Source organism: Stomoxys calcitrans, chromosome 4, assembly GCF_963082655.1.
Source record: "Stomoxys calcitrans chromosome 4, idStoCalc2.1, whole genome shotgun sequence".
NCBI classification, from domain to species: domain Eukaryota; kingdom Metazoa; phylum Arthropoda; class Insecta; order Diptera; family Muscidae; genus Stomoxys; species Stomoxys calcitrans.
Genome location: NC_081555.1, coordinates 124,869,195 through 124,881,743, shown reverse-complemented (window position 1 = coordinate 124,881,743; position 12,549 = coordinate 124,869,195).

Below are 12,549 nucleotides of genomic sequence, written 5' to 3'. Positions count from 1 at the left end.
CAAGGAGCAATTATAACAGTTTCATGGTAAAATTACTCCAGCTCGCAAAAATCGTTTCTTTTTCGAAATTAAAGGTATTTTTCGAAAAATTTGCAATAATTTCACTGAATTAGGAATGGTTTTGGAATGGCTTTTCGTTAACATTAAAATCTGCAAATTTTTTGGGTGGTCGAAAATTCGAAATTTTTCATGGGCTATAGCCTTTTTCCAAAAATGGTCAAAAAAACTCAAAGTTCGATTTCCGAAATGATTGCCTATTGCATGCCTAATCCAGAACTGTTTTCAAACGATCAAAACTTGAACATTTGAAGGAGTTATGACAGTTTCAAGGAGGAATTATAACAGTTTCAGGGTAAAATTATTCCAGCTCGCAAAAATCGTTTCTTTTTCGAAATTAAAGGTATTATTCGAAGAATTTGCAATAATTTCACTGAATTAGGCATGGTTTTGGAATGGCTTTCCGTTAACATTAAAATCTGCAAATTTTTTGGGTGGTCGAAAATTCGAAATTCCAAAAATGGTCAAAAAACTCAAAGTTCGATTTCCGAAATGATTTGCACACGATACGATTGCCTATTGCAAGCCTTATCCAGAACTGCTTTCAAACGATCGAAACTCGAACATTTGAAGGAGTTATGACAGTTTCAAGGAGCAATTATAACAGTTTCAGGGTAAAATTATTCCAGCTCGTAAAAATCAGTTCTTTTAGAAATGAAAGGTACGAAATTACAGTGATTTCACTGAATTAGGCATTGTTTTGGAATGACTTTCCGCTAACATTAAAATCTGCAAATTTTTTAGGTGGTCGAAAATTCGAAATTTTTTATGGGCTATAGCCTTCTTCCAAAAATGGTCAAAAAACTCAAAGTTCGATTTACGAAATGATTTGCACACGATACGATTGCCTATTGCATGCCTAATCCAGAACTGCTTTCAAACGATCGAAACACGAACATTTGAAGGAGTTATGACAGTTTCAAGGAGGAATTATAACAGTTTCAGGGTAAAATTATTCCAGCTCGTAAAAATCGGTTCTTTTCGAAATGAAAGGTACGAAATTACAGTGATTTCACTGTATTAGGCATGGTTTTGGAATGGCTTTCCGCTAACATTAAAATCTGCAAATTTTTTGGGTGGTCGAAAATTCGAAATTTTTCATGGGCTATAGCCTTCTTCCAAACATGGTGAAAAAACTCAAAGTTCGATTTCCGAAATGATTTGCACACGATACGATTGCCTATTGCATACCTAATCCAGAACTGCTTTCAAACGATCGAAAATCAAACATTTGAAGGAGTTATGACAGTTTCAAGGAGGAATTATAACAGTTTCAGGGTAAAATTACTCCAGCTCGCAAAAATCGTTTCTTTTTCGAAATTAAAGGTATTTTTCGAAGAATTTGCAATAATTTCACTGAATTAGGAATGGTTTTGGAATGGCTTTCCGCTAACATTAAAATCTGCAAATTTTTTGGGTGGTCGAAAATTCAAAATTTTTCGTGGGGTATATATAGCCTTCTTCCAAAAATGGTGAAAAAACTCAAAGTTCGATTTCCGAAATGATTTGCACACGATACGATTGCCTATTTCAAGCCTAATCCAGAACTGCGTTCAAACGATCGAAACTCGAACATTTGAAGGAGTTATGACAGTTTCAAGGAGGAATTATAACAGTTTCAGGGTAAAATTATTTTAGCTCGCAAAAATCGTTTCTTTTTCGAAATTAAAGGTATTTTTCGAAGAATTTGCAATAATTTCACTGAATTAGGCATGGTTTTGGAATGGCTTTCCGCTAACATTAAAATCTGCAAATTTTTTGGGTGGTCGAAAATTCGAAATTTTTCATGGGCTATAGCCTTCTTCCAAAAATGGTCAAAAAACTCAAAGTTAGATTTCCGAAATGATTTGCACACGATACGATTGCCTATTGCATGCCTAATCCAGAACTGCTTTCAAACGATCGAAACACGAACATTTGAAGGAGTTATGACAGTTTCAAGGAGGAATTATAACAGTTTCAGGGTAAAATTATTCCAGCTCGTAAAAATCGGTTCTTTTCGAAATGAAAGGTACGAAATTACAGTGATTTCACTGTATTAGGCATGGTTTTGGAATGGCTTTCCGCTAACATTAAAATCTGCAAATTTTTTGGGTGGTCAAAAATTCGAAATTTTTCATGGGCTATAGCCTTCTTCCAAACATGGTGAAAAAACTCAAAGTTCGATTTCCGAAATGTTTTGCACACGATACGATTGCCTATTGCATACCTAATCCAGAACTGCTTTCAAACGATCGAAAATCAAACATTTGAAGGAGTTATGACAGTTTCAATGAGGAATTATAACAGTTTCAGGGTAAAATTACTCCAGCTCGCAAAAATCGTTTCTTTTTCGAAATTAAAGGTATTTTTCGAAGAATTTGCAATAATTTCACTGAATTAGGAATGGTTTTGGAATGGCTTTCCGCTAACATTAAAATCTGCAAATTTTTTGGGTGGTCGAAAATTCAAAATTTTTCGTGGGGTATATATAGCCTTCTTCCAAAAATGGTGAAAAAACTCAAAGTTCGATTTCCGAAATGATTTGCACACGATACGATTGCCTATTTCAAGCCTAATCCAGAACTGCGTTCAAAGATCGAAACTCGAACATTTGAAGGAGTTATGACAGTTTCAAGGAGGAATTATAACAGTTTCAGGGTAAAATTATTTTAGCTCGCAAAAATCGTTTCTTTTTCGAAATTAAAGGTATTTTTCGAAGAATTTGCAATAATTTCACTGAATTAGGCATGGTTTTGGAATGGCTTTCCGCTAACATTAAAATTTGCAAATTTTTTGGGTGGTCGAAAATTCGAAATTTTTCATGGCCTTCTTCCAAAAATGGTGAAAAAACTCAAAGTTAGATTTCCGAAATGATTTGCACACGATACGATTGCCTATTGCATGCCTAATCCAGAACTGCTTTCAAACGATCGAAACACGAACATTTGAAGGAGTTATGACAGTTTCAAGGAGGAATTATAACAGTTTCAGGGTAAAATTATTCCAGCTCGTAAAAATCGGTTCTTTTCGAAATGAAAGGTACGAAATTACAGTGATTTCACTGTATTAGGCATGGTTTTGGAATGGCTTTCCGCTAACATTAAAATCTGCAAATTTTTTGGGTGGTCGAAAATTCGGAATTTTTCATGGGCTATAGCCTTCTTCCAAAATTGGTGAAAAAACTCAAAGTTCGATATCCGAAATGATTTGCACACGATACGATTGCCTATTGCATACCTAATCCAGAACTGCTTTCAAACGATCGAAAATCGAACATTTGAAGGAGTTATGACAGTTTCAAGGAGCAATTATAACAGTTTCAGGGTAAAATTATTCCAGCTCGCAAAAATCGTTTCTTTTTCGAAATTAAAGGTATTTTTCGAAGAATTTGCAATAATTTCACTGAATTAGGCATGGTTTTGGAATGGCTTTCCGCTAACATTAAAATCTGCAAATTTTTTGGGTGGTCGAAAATTCGAAATTTTTCATGGGGTATATATAGCCTTCTTCCAAAAATGGTGAAAAAACTCAAAGTTCGATATTCGAAATGATTTGCACACGATACGATTGCCTATTGCAAGAATAATCCAGAACTGCTTTCAAACGATCGAAACTCGAACATTTGAAGGAGTTATGACAGTTTCAAGGAGGAATTATAACAGTTTCAGGGTAAAATTATTCCAGCTCGCAAAAATCGTTTCTTTTTCGAAATTAAAGGTATTTTTCGAAGAATTTGCAATAATTTCACTGAATTAGGCATGGTTTTGGAATGGCTTTCCGCTAACATTAAAATCTGCAAATTTTTTGGGTGGTCGAAAATTCGAAATTTTTCATGGGCTATAGCCTTCTTCCAAAAATGGTCAAAAAACTCAAAGTTAGATTTCCGAAATGATTTGCACACGATACGATTGCCTATTGCATGCCTAATCCAGAACTGCTTTCAAACGATCGAAACACGAACATTTGAAGGAGTTATGACAGTTTCAAGGAGGAATTATAACAGTTTCAGGGTAAAATTACTCCAGCTCGCAAAAATCGTTTCTTTTTCGAAATTAAAGGTATTTTTCGAAGAATTTGCAATAATTTCACTGAATTAGGAATGGTTTTGGAATGGCTTTCCGCTAACATTAAAATCTGCAAATTTTTTGGGTGGTCGAAAATTCAAAATTTTTCGTGGGGCATATATAGCCTTCTTCCAAAAATGGTGAAAAAACTCAAAGTTCGATTTCCGAAATGATTTGCACACGATACGATTGCCTATTTCAAGCCTAATCCAGAACTGCGTTCAAACGATCGAAACTCGAACATTTGAAGGAGTTATGACAGTTTCAAGGAGGAATTATAACAGTTTCAGGGTAAAATTATTCCAGCTCGCAAAAATCGTTTCTTTTTCGAAATTAAAGGTATTTTTCGAAGAATTTGCAATAATTTCACTGAATTAGGCATGGTTTTGGAATGGCTTTCCGCTAACATTAAAATTTGCAAATTTTTTGGGTGGTCGAAAATTCGAAATTTTTCATGGCCTTCTTCCAAAAATGGTGAAAAAACTCAAAGTTAGATTTCCGAAATGATTTGCACACGATACGATTGCCTATTGCATACCTAATCCAGAACTGCTTTCAAACGATCGAAACACGAACATTTGAAGGAGTTATGACAGTTTCAAGGAGGAATTATAACAGTTTCAGGGTAAAATTATTCCAGCTCGTAAAAATCGGTTCTTTTCGAAATGAAAGGTACGAAATTACAGTGATTTCACTGTATTAGGCATGGTTTTGGAATGGCTTTCCGCTAACATTAAAATCTGCAAATTTTTTGGGTGGTCGAAAATTCGGAATTTTTCATGGGCTATAGCCTTCTTCCAAAATTGGTGAAAAAACTCAAAGTTCGATATCCGAAATGATTTGCACACGATACGATTGCCTATTGCATACCTAATCCAGAACTGCTTTCAAACGATCGAAAATCGAACATTTGAAGGAGTTATGACAGTTTCAAGGAGCAATTATAACAGTTTCAGGGTAAAATTATTCCAGCTCGCAAAAATCGTTTCTTTTTCGAAATTAAAGGTATTTTTCGAAGAATTTGCAATAATTTCACTGAATTAGGCATGGTTTTGGAATGGCTTTCCGCTAACATTAAAATCTGCAAATTTTTTGGGTGGTCGAAAATTCGAAATTTTTCATGGGCTATAGCCTTCTTCCAAAAATGGTGAAAAAACTCAAAGTTCGATTTCCGAAATGATTTGCACACGATACGATTGCCTATTGCAAGCCTAATCCAGAACTGCTTTCAAACGATCGAAAATCGAACATTTGAAGGAGTTATGACAGTTTCAAGGAGCAATTATAACAGTTTCAGGGTAAAATTATTCCAGCTCGCAAAAATCGTTTCTTTTTCGAAATTAAAGGTATTTTTCGAAGAATTTGCAATAATTTCACTGAATTAGGCATGGTTTTGGAATGGCTTTCCGCTAACATTAAAACCTGCAAATTTTTTGGGTGTTCGAAAATTCGAAATTTTTCATGGGCTATAGCCTTCTTCCAAATGGTGAAAAAACTCAAAGTTCGATTTCCGCACACGATACGATTGCCTATTGCATACCTAATCCAGAACTGCTTTCAAACGATCGAAACTCGAACATTTGAAGGAGTTATGACAGTTTCAAGGAGCAATTATAACAGTTTCAGGGTAAAATTATTCCAGCTCGCAAAAATCGTTTCTTTTTCGAAATTAAAGGTATTTTTCGAAGAATTTGCCATAATTTCACTGAATTAGGCATGGTTTTGGAATGGCTTTCCGCTAACATTAAAATCTGCAAATTTTTTGGGTGGTCGAAAATTCGAAATTTTTCATGGGCTATAGCCTTCTTCCAAAAATGGTGAAAAAACTCAAAGTTCGATTTCCGAAATGATTTGCACACGATACGATTGCCTATTGCAAGCCTAATCCAGAACTGCTTTCAAACGATCGAAACTCAAACATTTGAAGGAGTTATGACAGTTTCAGGGAGGAATTATAACAGTTTCAGGGTAAAATTATTCCAGCTCGCAAAAATCGTTTCTTTTTCGAAATTAAAGGTATTTTTCGAAGAATTTGCAATAATTTCACTGAATTAGGCATGCTTTTGGAATGGTTTTCCGCTAACATTAAAATCTGCAAATTTTTTGGGTGGTCGAAAATTCGAAATTTTTCATGGGCTATAGCCTTCTTCCAAAAATGGTGAAAAAACTCAAAGTTCGATTTCCGAAATGATTTGCACACGATACGATTGCCTATTGCATACCTAATCCAGAACTGCTTTCAAACGATCGAAAATCGAACATTTGAAGGAGTTATGACAGTTTCAAGGAGCAATTATAACAGTTTCAGGGTAAAATTATTCCAGCTCGCAAAAATCGTTTCTTTTTCGAATTTAAAGGTATTTTTCGAAGAATTTGCAATAATTTCACTGAATTAGGCATAGTTTTGGAATGGCTTTCCGCTAACATTAAAATCTGCAAATTTTTTGGGTGGTCGAAAATTCGAAATTTTTTATGGGCTATAGCCTTCTTCCAAAAATGGTGAAAAAACTCAAAGTTCGATTTCCGCACACGATACGATTGCCTATTGCAAGCCTAATCCAAAACTGCTTTCAAACAATCGAAACTCAAACATTTGAAGGAGTTATGACAGTTTCAAGGAGCAATTACAACAGTTTCAGGGTAAAATTACTCTAGCTCGCAAAAATCGTTTCTTTTTCGAAATTAAAGGTATTTTTCGAAGAATTTGCAATAATTTCACTGAATTAGGCATGGTTTTGGAATGGTTTTCCGCTAACATTAAAATCTGCAAATTTTTTGGGTGGTCGAAAATTCGAAATTTTTCATGGGCTATAGCCTTCTTCCAAAAATGGTGAAAAAACTCAAAGTTCGATTTCCGAAATGATTTGCACACGATACGATTGCCTATTGCATACCTAATCCAGAACTGCTTTCAAACGATCGAAAATCGAACATTTGAAGGAGTTATGACAGTTTCAAGGAGCAATTATAACAGTTTCAGGGTAAAATATTCCAGCTCGCAAAAATCGTTTCTTTTTCGAAATTAAAGGTATATTTCGAAGAATTTGCAATAATTTCACTGAATTAGGCATGGTTTTGGAATGGCTTTCCGCTAACATTAAAATCTGCAAATTTTTTGGGTGGTCGAAAATTCGAAATTTTTCATGGGCTATAGCCCAAAAAAACTCAAAGTTCGATTTCCGCACACGATACGATTGCCTATTGCATACCTAATCCAGAACTGCTTTCAAACGATCGAAAATCGAACATTTGAAGGAGTTATGACAGTTTCAAGGAGGAATTATAACAGTTTCAGGGTAAAATTACTCTAGCTCGCAAAAATCGTTTCTTTTTCGAAATTAAAGGTATTTTTCGAAGAATTTGCAATAATTTCACTGAATTAGGCATGGTTTTGGAATGGCTTTCCGCTAACATTAAAATTTGCAAATTTTTTGGGTGGTCGAAAATTCGAAATTTTTCATGGCCTTCTTCCAAAAATGGTGAAAAAACTCAAAGTTCGATTTCCGAAATGATTTGCACACGATACGATTGTCTATTGCAAGCCTAATCCAGAACTGCTTTCAAACAATCGAAAATCGAACATTTGAAGGAGTTATGACAGTTTCAAGGAGCAATTATAACAGTTTCAGGGTAAAATTATTCCAGCTCGCAAAAATCGTTTCTTTTTCGAAATTAAAGGTATTTTTCGAAGAATTTGCAATAATTTCACTGAATTAGGCATGGTTTTGGAATGGCTTTCCGCTAACATTAAAATCTGCAAATTTTTTGGGTGTTCGAAAATTCGAAATTTTTCATGGGCTATAGCCCAAAAAAAAACTCAAAGTTCGATTTCTGCACACGATACGATTGCCTATGGCATACCTAATCCAGAACTGCTTTCAAACGATCGAAAATCGAACATTTGAAGGAGTTATGACAGTTTCAAGGAGGAATTATAACAGTTTCAGGGTAAAATTATTCCAGCTCGCAAAAATCGTTTCTTTTTCGAAATTAAAGGTATTTTTCGAAGAATTTGCAATAATTTCACTGAATTAGGCATGGTTTTGGAATGGCTTTCCGCTAACATTAAAATTTGCAAATTTTTTGGGTGGTCGAAAATTCGAAATTTTTCATGGCCTTCTTCCAAAAATGGTGAAAAAACTCAAAGTTCGATTTCCGAAATGATTTGCACACGATACGATTGTCTATTGCAAGCCTAATCCAGAACTGCTTTCAAACAATCGAAAATCGAACATTTGAAGGAGTTATGACAGTTTCAAGGAGCAATTATAACAGTTTCAGGGTAAAATTATTCCAGCTCGCAAAAATCGTTTCTTTTTCGAAATTAAAGGTATTTTTCGAAGAATTTGCCATAATTTCACTGAATTAGGCATGGTTTTGGAATGGCTTTCCGCTAACATTAAAATCTGCAAATTTTTTGGGTGGTCGAAAATTCGAAATTTTTCATGGGCTATAGCCTTCTTCCAAAAATGGTGAAAAAACTCAAAGTTCGATTTCCGAAATGATTTGCACACGATACGATTGCCTATTGCAAGCCTAATCCAGAACTGCTTTCAAACGATCGAAACTCAAACATTTGAAGGAGTTATGACAGTTTCAGGGAGGAATTATAACAGTTTCAGGGTAAAATTATTCCAGCTCGCAAAAATCGTTTCTTTTTCGAAATTAAAGGTATTTTTCGAAGAATTTGCAATAATTTCACTGAATTAGGCATGGTTTTGGAATGGCTTTCCGCTAACATTAAAATCTGCAAATTTTTTGGGTGGTCGAAAATTCGAAATTTTTCATGGGCTATAGCCTTCTTCCAAAAATGGTGAAAAAACTCAAAGTTCGATTTCCGAAATGATTTGCACACGATACGATTGCCTATTGCATACCTAATCCAGAACTGCTTTCAAACGATCGAAAATCGAACATTTGAAGGAGTTATGACAGTTACAAGGAGGAATTATAACAGTTTCAGGGTAAAATTATTCCAGCTCGCAAAAATCGTTTCTTTTTCGAATTTAAAGGTATTTTTCGAAGAATTTGCAATAATTTCACTGAATTAGGCATAGTTTTGGAATGGCTTTCCGCTAACATTAAAATCTGCAAATTTTTTGGGTGGTCGAAAATTCGAAATTTTTTATGGGCTATAGCCTTCTTCCAAAAATGGTGAAAAAACTCAAAGTTCGATTTCCGCACACGATACGATTGCCTATTGCAAGCCTAATCCAAAACTGCTTTCAAACAATCGAAACTCAAACATTTGAAGGAGTTATGACAGTTTCAAGGAGCAATTACAACAGTTTCAGGGTAAAATTACTCTAGCTCGCAAAAATCGTTTCTTTTTCGAAATTAAAGGTATTTTTCGAAGAATTTGCAATAATTTCACTGAATTAGGCATGGTTTTGGAATGGTTTTCCGCTAACATTAAAATCTGCAAATTTTTTGGGTGGTCGAAAATTCGAAATTTTTCATGGGCTATAGCCTTCTTCCAAAAATGGTGAAAAAACTCAAAGTTCGATTTCCGAAATGATTTGCACACGATACGATTGCCTATTGCATACCTAATCCAGAACTGCTTTCAAACGATCGAAACACGAACATTTGAAGGAGTTATGACAGTTTCAAGGAGGAATTATAACAGTTTCAGGGTAAAATTACTCTAGCTCGCAAATATCGTTTCTTTTTCGAAATGAAAGGTATTTTTCGAAGAATTTGCAATAATTTCACTGAATTAGGCATGGTTTTGGAATGGCTTTCCGCTAACATTAAAATCTGCAAATTTTTTGGGTGGTCGAAAATTCGAAATTTTTCATGGGCTATAGCCTTCTTCCAAAAATGGTGAAAAAACTCAAAGTTCGATTTCCGCACACGATACGATTGCCTATTGCAAGCCTAATCCAGAACTGCTTTCAAACAATCGAAACTCAAACATTTGAAGGAGTTATGACAGTTTCAAGGAGCAATTACAACAGTTTCAGGGTAAAATTACTCTAGCTCGCAAAAATCGTTTCTTTTTCGAAATTAAAGGTATTTTTCGAAGAATTTGCAATAATTTCACTGAATTAGGCATGGTTTTGGAATGGCTTTCCGCTAACATTAAAATCTGCAAATTTTTTGGGTGGTCGAAAATTCGAAATTTTTCATGGGCTATAGCCTTCTTCCAAAAATGGTGAAAAAACTCAAAGTTCGATTTCCGAAATGATTTGCACACGATACGATTGCCTATTGCATACCTAATCCAGAACTGCTTTCAAACGATCGAAAATCGAACATTTGAAGGAGTTATGACAGTTTCAAGGAGCAATTATAACAGTTTCAGGGTAAAATATTCCAGCTCGCAAAAATCGTTTCTTTTTCGAAATTAAAGGTATATTTCGAAGAATTTGCAATAATTTCACTGAATTAGGCATGGTTTTGGAATGGCTTTCCGCTAACATTAAAATCTGCAAATTTTTTGGGTGGTCGAAAATTCGAAATTTTTCATGGGCTATAGCCCAAAAAAACTCAAAGTTCGATTTCCGCACACGATACGATTGCCTATTGCATACCTAATCCAGAACTGCTTTCAAACGATCGAAAATCGAACATTTGAAGGAGTTATGACAGTTTCAAGGAGGAATTATAACAGTTTCAGGGTAAAATTACTCTAGCTCGCAAAAATCGTTTCTTTTTCGAAATTAAAGGTATTTTTCGAAGAATTTGCAATAATTTCACTGAATTAGGCATGGTTTTGGAATGGCTTTCCGCTAACATTAAAATTTGCAAATTTTTTGGGTGGTCGAAAATTCGAAATTTTTCATGGCCTTCTTCCAAAAATGGTGAAAAAACTCAAAGTTCGATTTCCGAAATGATTTGCACACGATACGATTGTCTATTGCAAGCCTAATCCAGAACTGCTTTCAAACAATCGAAAATCGAACATTTGAAGGAGTTATGACAGTTTCAAGGAGCAATTATAACAGTTTCAGGGTAAAATTATTCCAGCTCGCAAAAATCGTTTCTTTTTCGAAATTAAAGGTATTTTTCGAAGAATTTGCAATAATTTCACTGAATTAGGCATGGTTTTGGAATGGCTTTCCGCTAACATTAAAATCTGCAAATTTTTTGGGTGTTCGAAAATTCGAAATTTTTCATGGGCTATAGCCCAAAAAAAAACTCAAAGTTCGATTTCTGCACACGATACGATTGCCTATGGCATACCTAATCCAGAACTGCTTTCAAACGATCGAAAATCGAACATTTGAAGGAGTTATGACAGTTTCAAGGAGGAATTATAACAGTTTCAGGGTAAAATTATTCCAGCTCGCAAAAATCGTTTCTTTTTCGAAATTAAAGGTATTTTTCGAAGAATTTGCAATAATTTCACTGAATTAGGCATGGTTTTGGAATGGCTTTCCGCTAACATTAAAATTTGCAAATTTTTTGGGTGGTCGAAAATTCGAAATTTTTCATGGCCTTCTTCCAAAAATGGTGAAAAAACTCAAAGTTCGATTTCCGAAATGATTTGCACACGATACGATTGTCTATTGCAAGCCTAATCCAGAACTGCTTTCAAACAATCGAAAATCGAACATTTGAAGGAGTTATGACAGTTTCAAGGAGCAATTATAACAGTTTCAGGGTAAAATTATTCCAGCTCGCAAAAATCGTTTCTTTTTCGAAATTAAAGGTATTTTTCGAAGAATTTGCAATAATTTCACTGAATTAGGCATGGTTTTGGAATGGCTTTCCGCTAACATTAAAATCTGCAAATTTTTTGGGTGTTCGAAAATTCGAAATTTTTCATGGGCTATAGCCCAAAAAAAAAACTCAAAGTTCGATTTCTGCACACGATACGATTGCCTATTGCATACCTAATCCAGAACTGCTTTCAAACGATCGAAAATCGAACATTTGAAGGAGTTATGACAGTTTCAAGGAGCAATTATAACAGTTTCAGGGTAAAATTATTCCAGCTCGCAAAAATCGTTTCTTTTTCGAAATTAAAGGTATTTTTCGAAGAATTTGCAATAATTTCACTGAATTAGGCATGGTTTTGGAATGGCTTTCCGCTAACATTAAAATCTGCAAATTTTTTGGGTGGTCGAAAATTTGAAATTTTTCATGGGCTATAGCCTTTTTCCAAAAATGGTGAAAAAACTCAAAGTTCGATTTCCGCACACGATACGATTGCCTATTGCAAGCCTAATCCAGAACTGCTTTCAAACGATCGAAAATCGAACATTTGAAGGAGTTATGACAGTTTCAAGGAGCAATTATAACAGTTTCAGGGTAAAATTATTCCAGCTCGCAAAAATCGTTTCTTTTTCGAAATTAAAGGTATTTTTCGAAGAATTTGCAATAATTTCACTGAATTAGGCATGGTTTTGGAATGGCTTTCCGCTAACATTAAAATCTGCAAATTTTTTGGGTGTTCGAAAATTCGAAATTTTTCATGGGCTATAGCCTTCTTCCAAAA